The 12,291-nt window shown below is 40.5% G+C and overlaps 1 pseudogene across 1 annotated transcript; it reads right to left on the bottom strand.

Moving 5' to 3' along the window:
- Positions 1 to 884: 884 nt before the first annotated feature.
- On the bottom strand, positions 885 to 3,038 carry LOC309958953 (X-ray repair cross-complementing protein 6-like; annotated as a pseudogene). The gene is made up of 2 exons: positions 1,448 to 3,038; positions 885 to 1,329 (listed from the first exon to the last, which is right to left on the bottom strand). The product of its transcript is annotated as an X-ray repair cross-complementing protein 6-like (transcript).
- Positions 3,039 to 12,291: the final 9,253 nt, after the last annotated feature.

Genomic DNA, 12,291 nt, shown 5'->3' with positions numbered 1-12,291 from the left:
TTAGCTCTAGTAGTTTTCTGTTAGCGTCTTTAGGATTCTTTATGTATAGTATCATGTCATCTGCAAACAGTGACAGCTTTACTTCTTCTTTTCTGATTTGGATTCCTTTTATTTCTTTTTCTTCTCTGATTGTTGTGGCTAAAACTTCAAAAAGTACGTTGAATAATAGTGGTGAGAGTGGGTAACCTTGTCTTCCTCCTGATCTTAATGGAAATCGTTTCAGTTGTTCACCATTGAGAACAATGTTGGCTGTGGGTTTGTCATGTATGGCCTTTATTATGTTTAGGTAAGTTCCCTCTATGCCTACTTTCTGTAGGGTTTTTATCATAAATGGGTGTTGAACTTCGTCCAAAGCTTTTTCTGCATCTATTGAGATGATCATATGGATTTTCTCCTTCAGTTTGTTAATATGGTGTATCACATTGATTGATTTGCCTATATTGAAGAATCCTTGCATTTCTGGGATAAACCCCACTTGATCTATTTACTTTTAATTAACTGAAATTTAGGGACTTCCATGGTGGTCCCTTAAATTTAGGCAGATTTAAGAATCCACCTTCCAATGCAGAGGACATGGTCGATCCCTGGTTGAGGAACTAAGATCCCACATGCTGCAGGGCAACTAAGCCCGCACACAGCAACTGCTGAGCCCACACGCTGCAATGGAAGATTCTGTGTGCTGCAACTAAGACCCAACACAGCCAAAAATTAAATAAATATTAAAAAAAAATTTAAATAGCCACATGTGGCTAGTGGCTACAGTATGGGACAGCCGCATTCTAGAGTACCAGGGCCACACATTCTACCTTTGTTTTCTAAACCTCTTAGCAACATGAATTCTAGGCAGGTAATGGTTTTTTGTTTTTGTTTTTAATAGTACAAAGTTAGGGCTCTTTATTCAGACAGTAGAGTAGGGCACAGCACAGTGAGATGGCAATGCGGTCTCCATGGCAACAGAAAGTCTCATAAACAAAGTCCTTGGCTTCTGTCAGGCCGACTCTTCCTGGCTCAGACAAAACATGTTTTAACTTGATAAAAACAAAACCAGGCAGCCTGGCTACAATGTGGAAGGGTAACTGGCTGTGTGGTCTCTGGTCAGGCCTTCTGAAGTGCTTGGTGAGAGCATCCCGCAGCTCCTGCTTCTTCATCCCACTCTTCAGTCTGTACACCCTGCAGGCTTCCTTCAGTGTGGGCACAGTGAGCTTACCCAGTGTGCCTTGCTGACATGGGCCTTCAGCTCCTCTTCAGATAACTCCACCTTGGGCCTTTTGCTTCCAGAACTTTCATCATCTTGTTTTTGCTTGGGAACTTTTTCCTCAGGATTTTAATCTGGTGGGTAGAAAAGTTCCTTAAACTCATCCATCCTTAAACTCCACCTTGGGCCTTTTGCTTCCAGAACTTTCATCATCTTGTTTTTGCTTGGGAACTTTTTCCTCAGGATTTTAATCTGGTGGGTAGAAAAGTTCCTTAAACTCATCCACCAGGGAGCCCAGTCTTTTGTCCATTACTTCAACCTTGGGCAATGTCAGATCCATGGCTTGTTCAGGCTCCATCAGATCCAAAGCCAAGGCCTCCATGTTCCTAAAGTGCTGCTGCAGCACTGGGTTCTCAAAGCTGTCACTTCTGTACTTGAAGTGGAGCTTCTGAACAATAGCCTTCATCTTGTCTACCTGCTCTGGGTTTGCCATGACTTTTTCAGTAAAGGGACCTTCCGTTTGTCATCAGCATAGGGCGAGAAGATGAGCTGGAAGCCTGGGGGAGTCATCTGAATTTTCTGGTCATCCAGCTCCTCTTCCTGTGGCATCTAGGCCACAAAACAAGGGGGGATATTCTGGCAGGTGTGTATCTGCACACTGTCATGACCTCCTTCTTCAGACACTTGGTGAGTAGAGCACTGAATAGGGTTGAGCTCCCATTTATCAGGGACTCCTCGGGGTACACGAACAGGGAGGGCCTCAGGTAATGGTGCTTCTTCAGCATTATCAAGGTCTTGAAACCGATGAGAATCAAACCTGGTTCATCAAACCATTTAAGCTCTTCTGCTTCCTCTTTCTCTAATACAATCTGACAACTCCCATAGGTCTGGGACCTCTTGGTGTCACTAGGCAAAAGCAAACTGCCTGTATTTACATTAAGTGTCCGTGTCTTGGTTTTCACTGGTTCATTTGTTTCCCGATAAAGCCTCACTGGACAAGGTTTGAGAGCCTCTGGACCATATTATAATTGCCAACAGTAAGCGCTACATCTTCGTTGAGCTTAAGCTTCAACCTGTAGAGCACGCGCTTCCTGGTCTCCTTGGCGCGAACCTTCCTCAACAGGTCTTTGAGCTTGCTCAACTCCTCAAAGTGGACCCCTATGTCCTCATCCTCTGCTATGCTGATAATATCTCTGTAGAACAAGGATATGTCAAAGCCCCCACGTTTCTTTAGGTGCAACAAGTCAAGGAATATACCTGTGTCACAGAGATCTCCAGCTTTGATCCTGGCCCGGCTGGCTTTGGCACTGTCATTGCTGTGGGGGTCATCTTTATTGGTGAAAAGCATGATCCTCTTATGGCTCATCTTGAACTGGACATCGCTAAAGAGTTTGGCATAGACCCACAGTACTTCACTTAGGAAGTAGTCAGATCCATGGCCAACTAGGTCTTGGAAATGTTTCTTCCCCTCCTGCCCCTTAAAGTGGTCAAGCTCTAGCACTCGTTTAGCACCTGGATTACCCAATTCCTTCAAGACGTAAATATTTTTGAAATTCACTGAATTTTTGTCCTTATTGGTACCATAGAACACCACTGCCAAGAGATCTCGATCACTGCTTATGATCTTATTGGTGTATACACTCCAGATATACTGGATGCTAATGTCAAAAGGAGCCAACTCATCTTCATCCTGAGTTTCAAACATGGTCTCAGAAGCATCAATCAAAAAAATCAAACTATGTCTTCCTGAATATTTATAACCTCCACCTGCTTCAAGGCCCTCCTCTTGATCTTCTTCTTCCTCATCACCCTGATTTTTGTAATAAGACTCCCACCCTGACATGTTGGTTGCTTGAGCGCAATGAAGAGATCAATTTGGGCAGAGGTAATGGGGTTTCAAAAGATACTTTTACATTAAATTACATTAGTCATATTGTTATTAAGGCCCAAATCTGGGTTAATGAGAAGATTAACTCACTACTTACTTTGCTCTGAAATTAAGAACAGATTTCGAACCTTCACTTTAAGAGTTGTTAATGTATCAAGACAATGTTTGTTCAAGCTCAGTAAAGTGCAGTGAGGAGGGAAGGGTCCTAGATAAGAAGTTGGAGGGCCGGACCTGGGTCTTAGACCCCCATCTGCTTCTGACTGGATGTGTACTTCACCTCTGGCCTCAGTTTCTTCATTAGTGAAAGAAGGAGGAGGAGAAGGAGAAGAAGAAAGAGGAGGATGAACTAAAAAGGGAGGAGGGAAGGAGAGAAGAAAGAAAGTGAGAGAGAGAAGGAGGGAAATAGGAAGGAAGAAAAGAAGAAAGAAAGCAGTTGGACTAGATAAATGATTTCAAAATTTCCCTCCAGCTTCCTGCTTTGTGTATTTCAAAGTATGTTATCAGGTGAATAAACATTTAAAATTGTTAAAAAAAAAAAAAAGAACTGATTTGGAAATAATCACTAGAAGATTTATGGGACTAGATCTCTCATTTACAGTGACCAATTTTCTTGGAAAATCTGCCAGACAGCCTGGACTATCATAGGCTAAAGAAGGCATTGGGGCTTTTTGATATTATAATAATCTATGAACTGAAAAGTTAAGGTATTAAATAACTGGCAAAAGAGTAAAAGCAAATGCAGAAAATAAAGGCCATTAATGTAAATTCAATTTCTTGGGGATAGTGTGATGTAACACATGTGGGCCAAAGGAACTATAATGCTTTGGCAGAAATTCAGAAATTGAGTTGTATCCATAGAGACGTAGCAACACCTAAGACTTATAGGGGTTCCAGGTTTTGCAGTCATAGGTTCTCAGTACAGCTGGACAAATGAAGACAAAAATGCAGATGGCTACATAACAATGCAAGAATCAGAGAAGAAGAAAGAATGATCAAAGGATTATCATATGATAGCAAATTTTTAATTGCCAAATGAGAAGTTTGGAAAGAAATGTTTTGAGTTCGGAGTAAGCTAAGTTTACATTGGACAAAGGCAGTAGAAAGAGTGTGTTGTTTGAAGTTACACTGAGATTTGAAGTCTTAGCTCTTCACTACTTAAATCAATTTTTCTTTTTGGCCAAGTTACTTAACCTGGGTTTCAACTTTCTTATCTATAAAATCGGAATAACATTAGCTAACAGGAAAGATTGCTGTGAAGGTTGGCACGGGGCCTAACACCTAATAGGTACTCAGGACTACAAGACTACTCAAGTAGATATGGCTACTAACTACTACCACCAGGATCTTCTGGAAGCAGAACAAATATAAGAAATGTGATTCTGATGGTGATAGGCAGTGAATAAGTGAATTTAACTTGAATAGAGATTGTTGGAAGAAGTAGTAGGGGATAAGTTTAACAGGTAAGATGGGCCTAAATAATTTCTTTTCCTTGAAATCTTGACAAAAGAATTTAGGTTTTACTGTCATTGGTAACGGGAGACAATTGTAGACTCATGCCAAAAGCAGTGGGTAAGTAGATTCATCAACGGCACCACCAAAGATAAGCTTGGGAAAAGGCAAGGAAAGCAGTTAGGTGGATGTTACAATAATCCCAGTATGAGATAATGACCTTGACTAAGATGGTAGCTGCAGAAATGGAAATAAAAGGGCAAATATGAGATATTTTAAGAAAGTATGGACTAAATTTGAACTTCCCAGCTGTGTGCCCAGGTGTTACAGGTCAGTTGAGATACTGATCCGCAAAGGCCTTGGGGGCTGTGGGGGACCCCTTACCCACCATCAGGCAATAAATTCCAGACACAAGTAGTGTTTTTTCTTTACCCAGCCAATCTCATATTGTCATTTCCTGTGCGGGACATGAAAAATTCTGAACTAAAGTGCTTAATGCCAGTCTGGATATAAGGAAAGAAGGGAAGAAAGAATTATAACGACCACAACACTTTCATTCTTCAAGACAAGATGAGGAGGTGTGGATGGAAATGGCATAGGTAGGGAAGGAAACTAGTTTAGAGAATTTTGTTTTGGGTGTTTCAGGGGCTCTGCATGTGAAATAGTTGTGTGAATAGGTCGTTGGGAAAACAGGATTAGAACAAAGATGAGACATATCTTAGAGATAGAGATTATTTGCAATTGTACTTGATGCCACTTAACTGATAATGGAATACAGTCAACTACATTTGGTTAAAGCACTACTCACAGGATGTGAATTAATGGTTTGCTATCAGCCTGCTCTAACTCCTTTGTCCTTAGGTCTGTTCTAGTAATTATTTTAACCTTCATTGTAGATAAAGATATGGAAGCATTCTGATATTTACAAATCATACAAATATGGGAGAACTAGCTAAAACATTGGCTGATATCATCAAGATTCAGAATGATTCATTGACCCTAATCTAAGAAGATAAAAATAAAGTAAGTGTACCTAACGATGCAAATGCACTTGATGCCACTTAACTATAATATATACTGGGTTGGCCAAAAGGTTCATTCGGGTTTTTCCATGTATATATGTGTGTATATATAAACACACACACTCACACACACACTATATATGTTTATAAAATTACTGTGGGTGTAGGTTTTAAGGAAGCCTGAGAAGAAAAAGAGAATGCTTTACCCTTTGCTAAGTAAACTATTAGTTTCTTTCTTCGGGTCTCTCTTAAATAAGTCACTCCTAACTTGACAAAGATCACAATATTTAATTAAGCCAAGATCCATTTGTTTGCATCACTGTTGTGGGACCGTCTACCCGCCTCCTGAGGAAGGGGCAATAAAGAGCAGCTATTGTGCGAGGAGAAAGCTGAATGAGACAATGCAGTCTCTGTATTCAGACATGGAACTCTTACCAGGATGCAGGGAGAGAAAAAGGAGCTCTCAAGCCCTCTAAGTATCTGTGTATAATTTCTTCAACAGGCCCCATCAAATCAGCAGAAAGTGTGTCTAGCGGCTTCTCCAGGATAATTAAACAAACAAAAATGAAGTAACACAGTTGAGAAAGTTTTACTAAGCCCATAGGAAAGGTGAGAGGGTATCAGAATGGAGCTTTAAGTTTTGTTTACTTCTTGCCTCCAACAGGTAGGCTTTCAAACCACTTCCCCTCTAACACGTAAAAACTGGCTTGTTGTGTGTCAGATAACGCTGAAGGTTTCTGCACATGCCAATGTGTCTTGTTGGTCAATCCAGCTTGTTTATGGAGGCTTGGGCATAAGTGGAGCTACTCTAAAGGAAGTGTCACCACCCCAGGGTGTCCCAGACTTGATTCGGGGACATGGGCAAAGTAGAAGGGGACATGAGCTTCAGTTCCACTCCTGGGCTTTGGAGCTATGTGTTCTCAGCTCAGTGTATTCCTGCCAATTTCCCATTTATTTCCACCTCCTTCTCTTCCACTTCCCCTTTACTCTTGTTCCTCAAAACCTAGAGTGATAGAGAGGTGGTAAAAAGGAAGGGAAATGAGGTCCAGCTTGGGAGTGGCGGAGGGGTTCCACCTTATTTCCTTTTTTCTCTCATTTCTAGGGGTGGCTCTGCACAGGCAAAGGAACAGGTATGGTTGAGTTGATTGTGTTCTGCACAACCCTAGGGGGCGCCATTCACAGTGTGGCATACAGTGAGGAAAACTTCCCAGTGAGAAACCTACCTTATTTGAAAAGCAGGTGCTTTGGAAAAGAGCCTTATCATTTTGGCTCATCTGATTTTTTCCTGCTACATTTAATTACTGAAGGGCACCTATTTATAACCATGTTCAGAGAATTTGTTATTTAAAGTACAATTCTCCTGTAGATTTACATTAAAGCCCAAAAGGAAGTTTTATCAGGCCAAGAATTTTGCATTATGTTCCCTCTTGGCTGTAATCCACCCCTCCACCCCTCACTTTTTCAGTCATCCTGAGGGTATATGCTGCTGAGATCCTTCAGGACTCTTACATGCTGTTTCACAATCCAGAAACTGTTAATCACTTCACTGTTGGTTTTTCTTTCCCCCCTCTGGTTCAAATAATCCCAAGTCTCCTAGGTTGTCCCAGAGTTTTTCTTTTCAGTCTATTTCAACAATTTTCTTAAAGCTGTCAAATGCTGGAATCCAGAGTTAATTTCTTAAAAATTCATTTTTAAAAAGTGTATGTGTGCGCATGAATTGGGGGAGGGGGTTCTTTCATTTTGTACAGGAATATTTTCCCAACTCAAAATGAGACATATGTCATAATAACTATAAATCTCTGCACTAAACAAGTTGTTAGTAATTATTTGTCAATGTTTGTGGGTGTGTGTGTGTGTCTTTGGGAGAGTGAGGTAGAGGAGATGGAGAACATGATTTATCAGGTTTCTCTGAGAGAGAAGCAAGAATAAGATGACGGTTAGTTAGATGGTTAGTTCTGTGAATTTTTTTTTTTTTTTTTTTTTTGCGGTACGCGGGCCTCTCACTGTCGTGGCCTCTCCCGTTGCGGAGCACAGGCTCCGGACGCCCAGGCTCAGCGGCCAGGGCTCACGGGCCCAGCCGCTCCGCGGTATGTGGGATCTTCCTGGACCAGGGCACGAGCCCGTGTCCCCTGCGTCGGCAGGCAGACTCTCAAACACTGCATCACCAGGGAAGCCCAGACCTGTGAATTTTTGAATGAGTTCTAGCTGAGAATTCATTATGGTCTCACATGACCCAACAGCCCCTTAGACAAGAGACGGCAGAGCAGGGAGTCGCATTTAGGGACACCTGAGAGAAGAGGCTTCCTGGATTGGGATGTCCCAGCAGGATGAGGAGGGACAGGCTTTTGTACAGCTTGGCAAGCAGAGTTAGTAGCTACTAGAGGATCCTTCTTCAAAGAAGACTGCATGTAAGACTTGGAGGGGGCCATTTCGTTTAATTCTACTAGAAGAATTCTAATTTCTTCTTTAGAAATAGAGACGCAGGCGTAGAGAGCAAACGTATGGATACCAAGGGGGAAAGTGAGGGGGTGGGATGAATTGGGAGATTGGGATTTACATATATACACTATTGATACTATGTATAAAATGGATAACTAACGAAAACCTACTGTACTCAATGCTTTAGGTACTCAATGCTCTGTGCTGACCTAAATGGGAAGGAAATCCAAAAAAGAGGGGATGTACATATACATATAGCTGATGCACTTTGCTGTACAGTAGAAACTAATACAACATTGTAAAGCAACTGTACTCCAATAAACATTAATAATAAAAAAAGACCAGTGAGCAAAAATAAATAACTTGGGCTTCCCTGGTGGCGCAGTGGTTGAGAGTCCGCTTGCCGATGCAGGGGACACGGGTTCGTGCCCTGGTCCGGGAAGATCCCACATGCCGCGGAGCAGTTGGGCCCGTGAGCCATGGCCGCTGAGCCTGCGCGTCCGGAGCCTGTGCTCCACAACGGGAGAGGCCACAACAGTGAGAGGCCCGCGTACAGCAAAAAAAGAAAATAAATAAAAAAAATAAATAAATAACTTACAGACCTGAAAAAAAAAAAAAAAGAAGAAATTTCACAGCAACTCTGTGTGCCAAAGGATAAAGAAAAAGATTTTTTTCCCCTCTGTTTTGTTTTGTCCATGCCTAATATAGAGAGAAAAAGTAAAGCAGTGTACCTCTGTTTGGGGTGGACAGGTGGCCCAGAGGATAAAAATGACAAAACCCTAAATTAGAGGATGAAGCTTAGAGGCAAATGGAAAGGGACTCCTGGGGCTAAGAAAGACCCTAACCTCAGAAGTGTTCTACAAGTTCATCACTGTGTCTCCTAAATCATGAAATTGTCATTTTTATTTCTTTTTCTTTTTCTTTTCTTTTCTTTTTTTTTTTGGCTGTGCTGCATGACCTGTGGGATCTTAGTTCCCCGACCAGGGATTGAACCCAGGCCATTGGCAGTGAAAGTACAGAGTCCTGACCACTGGACCTCCAGGGAATTCCCTGAAATTGTAATTTTTAAAGCCCAGGTGTAAGAATTATCTTTTCCCTTGTATGATAACCAATAAATGCATGGGCATATATTACATAATAAACATAATTGTATGATTACAAATCAGCCTGGGTCTATTGCCTGCCAATTTCATTTTTATCATAATGATAACTAGAAATGATTAGGTAATTTTTCCACATCAATATCCTAATCCTTCTGAGCTCCTATCACACAAGATATCATTTCCTCCCAGGAGAGCTCCAAGTTATACTGTCCACACACTCTTTTCACATGGTTTCTCTCTTATGTCACACAGGCAATTGTTCTGAGAGTTGAAAGTGACTTTAATAGTGAAAAAATAAAAATTGAAAGTCCACAGATAGGGAAAAGTTTAGACAACATGCAGTATATTGAGAAAAGGGAATATTATCCGGCTATTAAAAAGGTTTAGACAACATGTAGTGTATTGAGATAAGGGAATATTATCCGGCTATAGGGACTTCCCTGGTGGTCCAGTGGTTAAGACTTCACCTTCCAACACAGGGGGTGTAGGTTCGATCCTTGGTCTGGGAGCTAAGATCCCACACGCCTTGAGGCCAAAAAACCAAAACATGAAACAGAAGCAATATTGTAACAAATTCAATAAAGACTTTAAAAATGGTCCACATCAAAAAAAAAATCTTAAAAAAAAAAGGTGCTATAGATCCATATGAACTGAAGGGAAAAGACTATCATATGACAGTCATGTGACAAGGAACAAGATGGAGACAGCATCATCCCATTCAAGGCAGAATAACACAGAGCTTTAGAGCCTGGACCTTGGAGCAAGACGGCCTGGGTTTCAGCATTAGCTGTGGGAGCTTGGCCAAGTTACTTCTCTGTGTCTCAGTTTCCTCATCTGAAAATGGGAATAATGATGACAAGAGTACCGTCAAAGAATCGTGTGAATATAGGACAATGCTACACACTCAAAGGAAGTCTTAAAGTTTAAATACTCCCCAAAAAGATGCCTTTCAAAAATGGTCACTTTCCTGTCTAATGAATTATAGTTCCCAGATCTTAGTTTTTGAAATATTTAGAAAATTTTATATTTTGCATATTTTTATTTGGCCCTGCACAACTGATAATATTTTCCATCATTACATAGCATATGCATGAAAAATTGATCCCCACATTATTTTGACACATGATAAAATCTTTAGTTTGTATTTACAAATGGAGTCCAATATTCTATTTGCCTTAAGTCCTTATTCCAAGATTTTTAGTTGTAAACAGGATAAATATTTATAGTTTTAGCTCAGCTCAATAAACTGAGTTCATGTCTCCAGGTTAGTACCCCAAATGGTAAGATCTATGATATAAAAAGAAAAATCTCCCCAAATAAAAAAATAGAAATATCACTTTTATAAAGTGTCATTTATATTGGACATTTCTTACCCTAGAAGTATACTTATAGGCATTTTTCTTTATGTGTCAACTGTGACATTTCACCATCTTTTAATATATTACATGGGGGAAATAAACATCTTCATGGCTAATTTTAGCAAACTTCATTTGCCAAACGTTTGTTGGGCATCTAGTATATGCCAAGATCATACTGTGCTTTTAGTTAAAGTTTGTACTTATATATATTTGACAGTTTGATCCATTGGCAATATTTCCTTTACTAAGCTCTGGGTATACTTTCCTGTATTTTTTTCAGAGAGCCTGTTTTCCCTCTTCTGAGGTTTTGGGAATTTGGTCTAGCAACTTAGAAGAAGTCAAAGCAAACTTCTTTGGTAGCTCCTGTGTAATAGAGGGAAAAGTATTCCTATTTAAGGGGGTCCCTACGCTGTGGCCACTCTCTGGGTGGGTCAGGAGTCAGGTGGAAACATTCCGCAATAATCCATTTTCTAAAACTCAAAGCCTCCTATTCAAGTTCACTGATAATATTTGGTTCTTTCTTCCATATCCCCCAAGAAATCCCAGCTGTTTCTGAGCATTGTTTAGAAAGTACACTATTGATTTTTTAAATAAGAATTTTGAACCCCTCAAAACCATTTTGAAGGGAATCAAAAGCTTTCTAATTTTAAACCAAGGTTGTGAAACCATTTGCATTTGAGGTTTGAAGCATTTTAAGCAAGACAAAATATCAAACATTCCACGAGTGCCTATTCTTTGGTAGGCTCAGTACTAAAGGCTCCTGGAGTATTGGCTCACTTGATATGCATTGGCACCCACAGGGTGGAGGTTATCATTGCCCCCATTTTACAGAGAAGGAAACTGGGCCACTGAAAGTGAAGCAGTTTGCCCAAGGAGAAGCAGGAAGCAAAGAGGAGAACTTGGATTTGTACAGACTGTCTGGCTCTGGAGACTGTTCACAACCACTGTGCTAATCCATGAGACCGATAATGTCCAGGAGTGTGTATGGGCAACACTGACTACTTGATAGGAGGATGAAAACAGAAGTGATCTGATACACAAACTGCACCCTCATCATTCATCATTTTATCCTTTTCCTCTACATTCCTGATCCTACAGGGATAAAATACTAGAGTATAAATACGATATTAGAGCCTTAAAAACCACTTGAAATGGATTAAAATTATCTGATTTTAAACCTGAACAATTGAAAACATGTCAGCGTTGAGAAAGTGTAAAGCATTTTGAAGTAATTTACCTTAAAGCATTCTTAATTCTACACAGGCAGAAAGGAGTTCCTAAAATTGTCAGTATTTAAGTTGGAACCTCAAAAAGGAAGTGTGTGGAAGCTTTGCTTTGATATTCTGAATGCTGAGAACATGTGTAGTTGTAGATTCTTGGCTGACTTTGAAAGCTGACTGGGCTACATTCTCCAACATTCTCAGAACTGGTATTGACATTTTTTGGCTCTTCCGGACTGTTGATTGTTGTCATTTGTGTCACGTGCACAACTCAACACACTGGGCTCATGTCGGTGGAAAACTCAAACTCTAGAGTTTCCTGTCATCCTTAGTTTAAATAATGTTAAAAGTTGCTACGACTAAATAAAAAACAAATTAGCGATAGTAGCTAAAGGGTCACATAAGCCACAAGTAACCAGTGTGTTCTCAAAAAAGGCCGAATGAACACGTCATAGAGGTCAAACAAGTAGGTTGGCGGAACGGTCATGGATTCCTCATTACTACTTTTAGAAGAATGTGGCATTTCTGACTCTAAGTCTGAACGATGCTATTATGAAAGTGAACTTTAAAATGTGTGAACAAAATCAGGTTGCTGAGAGGATTGTTATCAGTTATTT

This window comes from Leucopleurus acutus, assembly GCF_964270905.1.
Source record: "Leucopleurus acutus genome assembly, chromosome: 3".
Lineage (NCBI taxonomy): Eukaryota > Metazoa > Chordata > Mammalia > Artiodactyla > Delphinidae > Leucopleurus > Leucopleurus acutus.
Note: the sequence above shows the minus strand (reverse complement) of the source record. Positions and strands in the feature narration are given on the sequence as shown.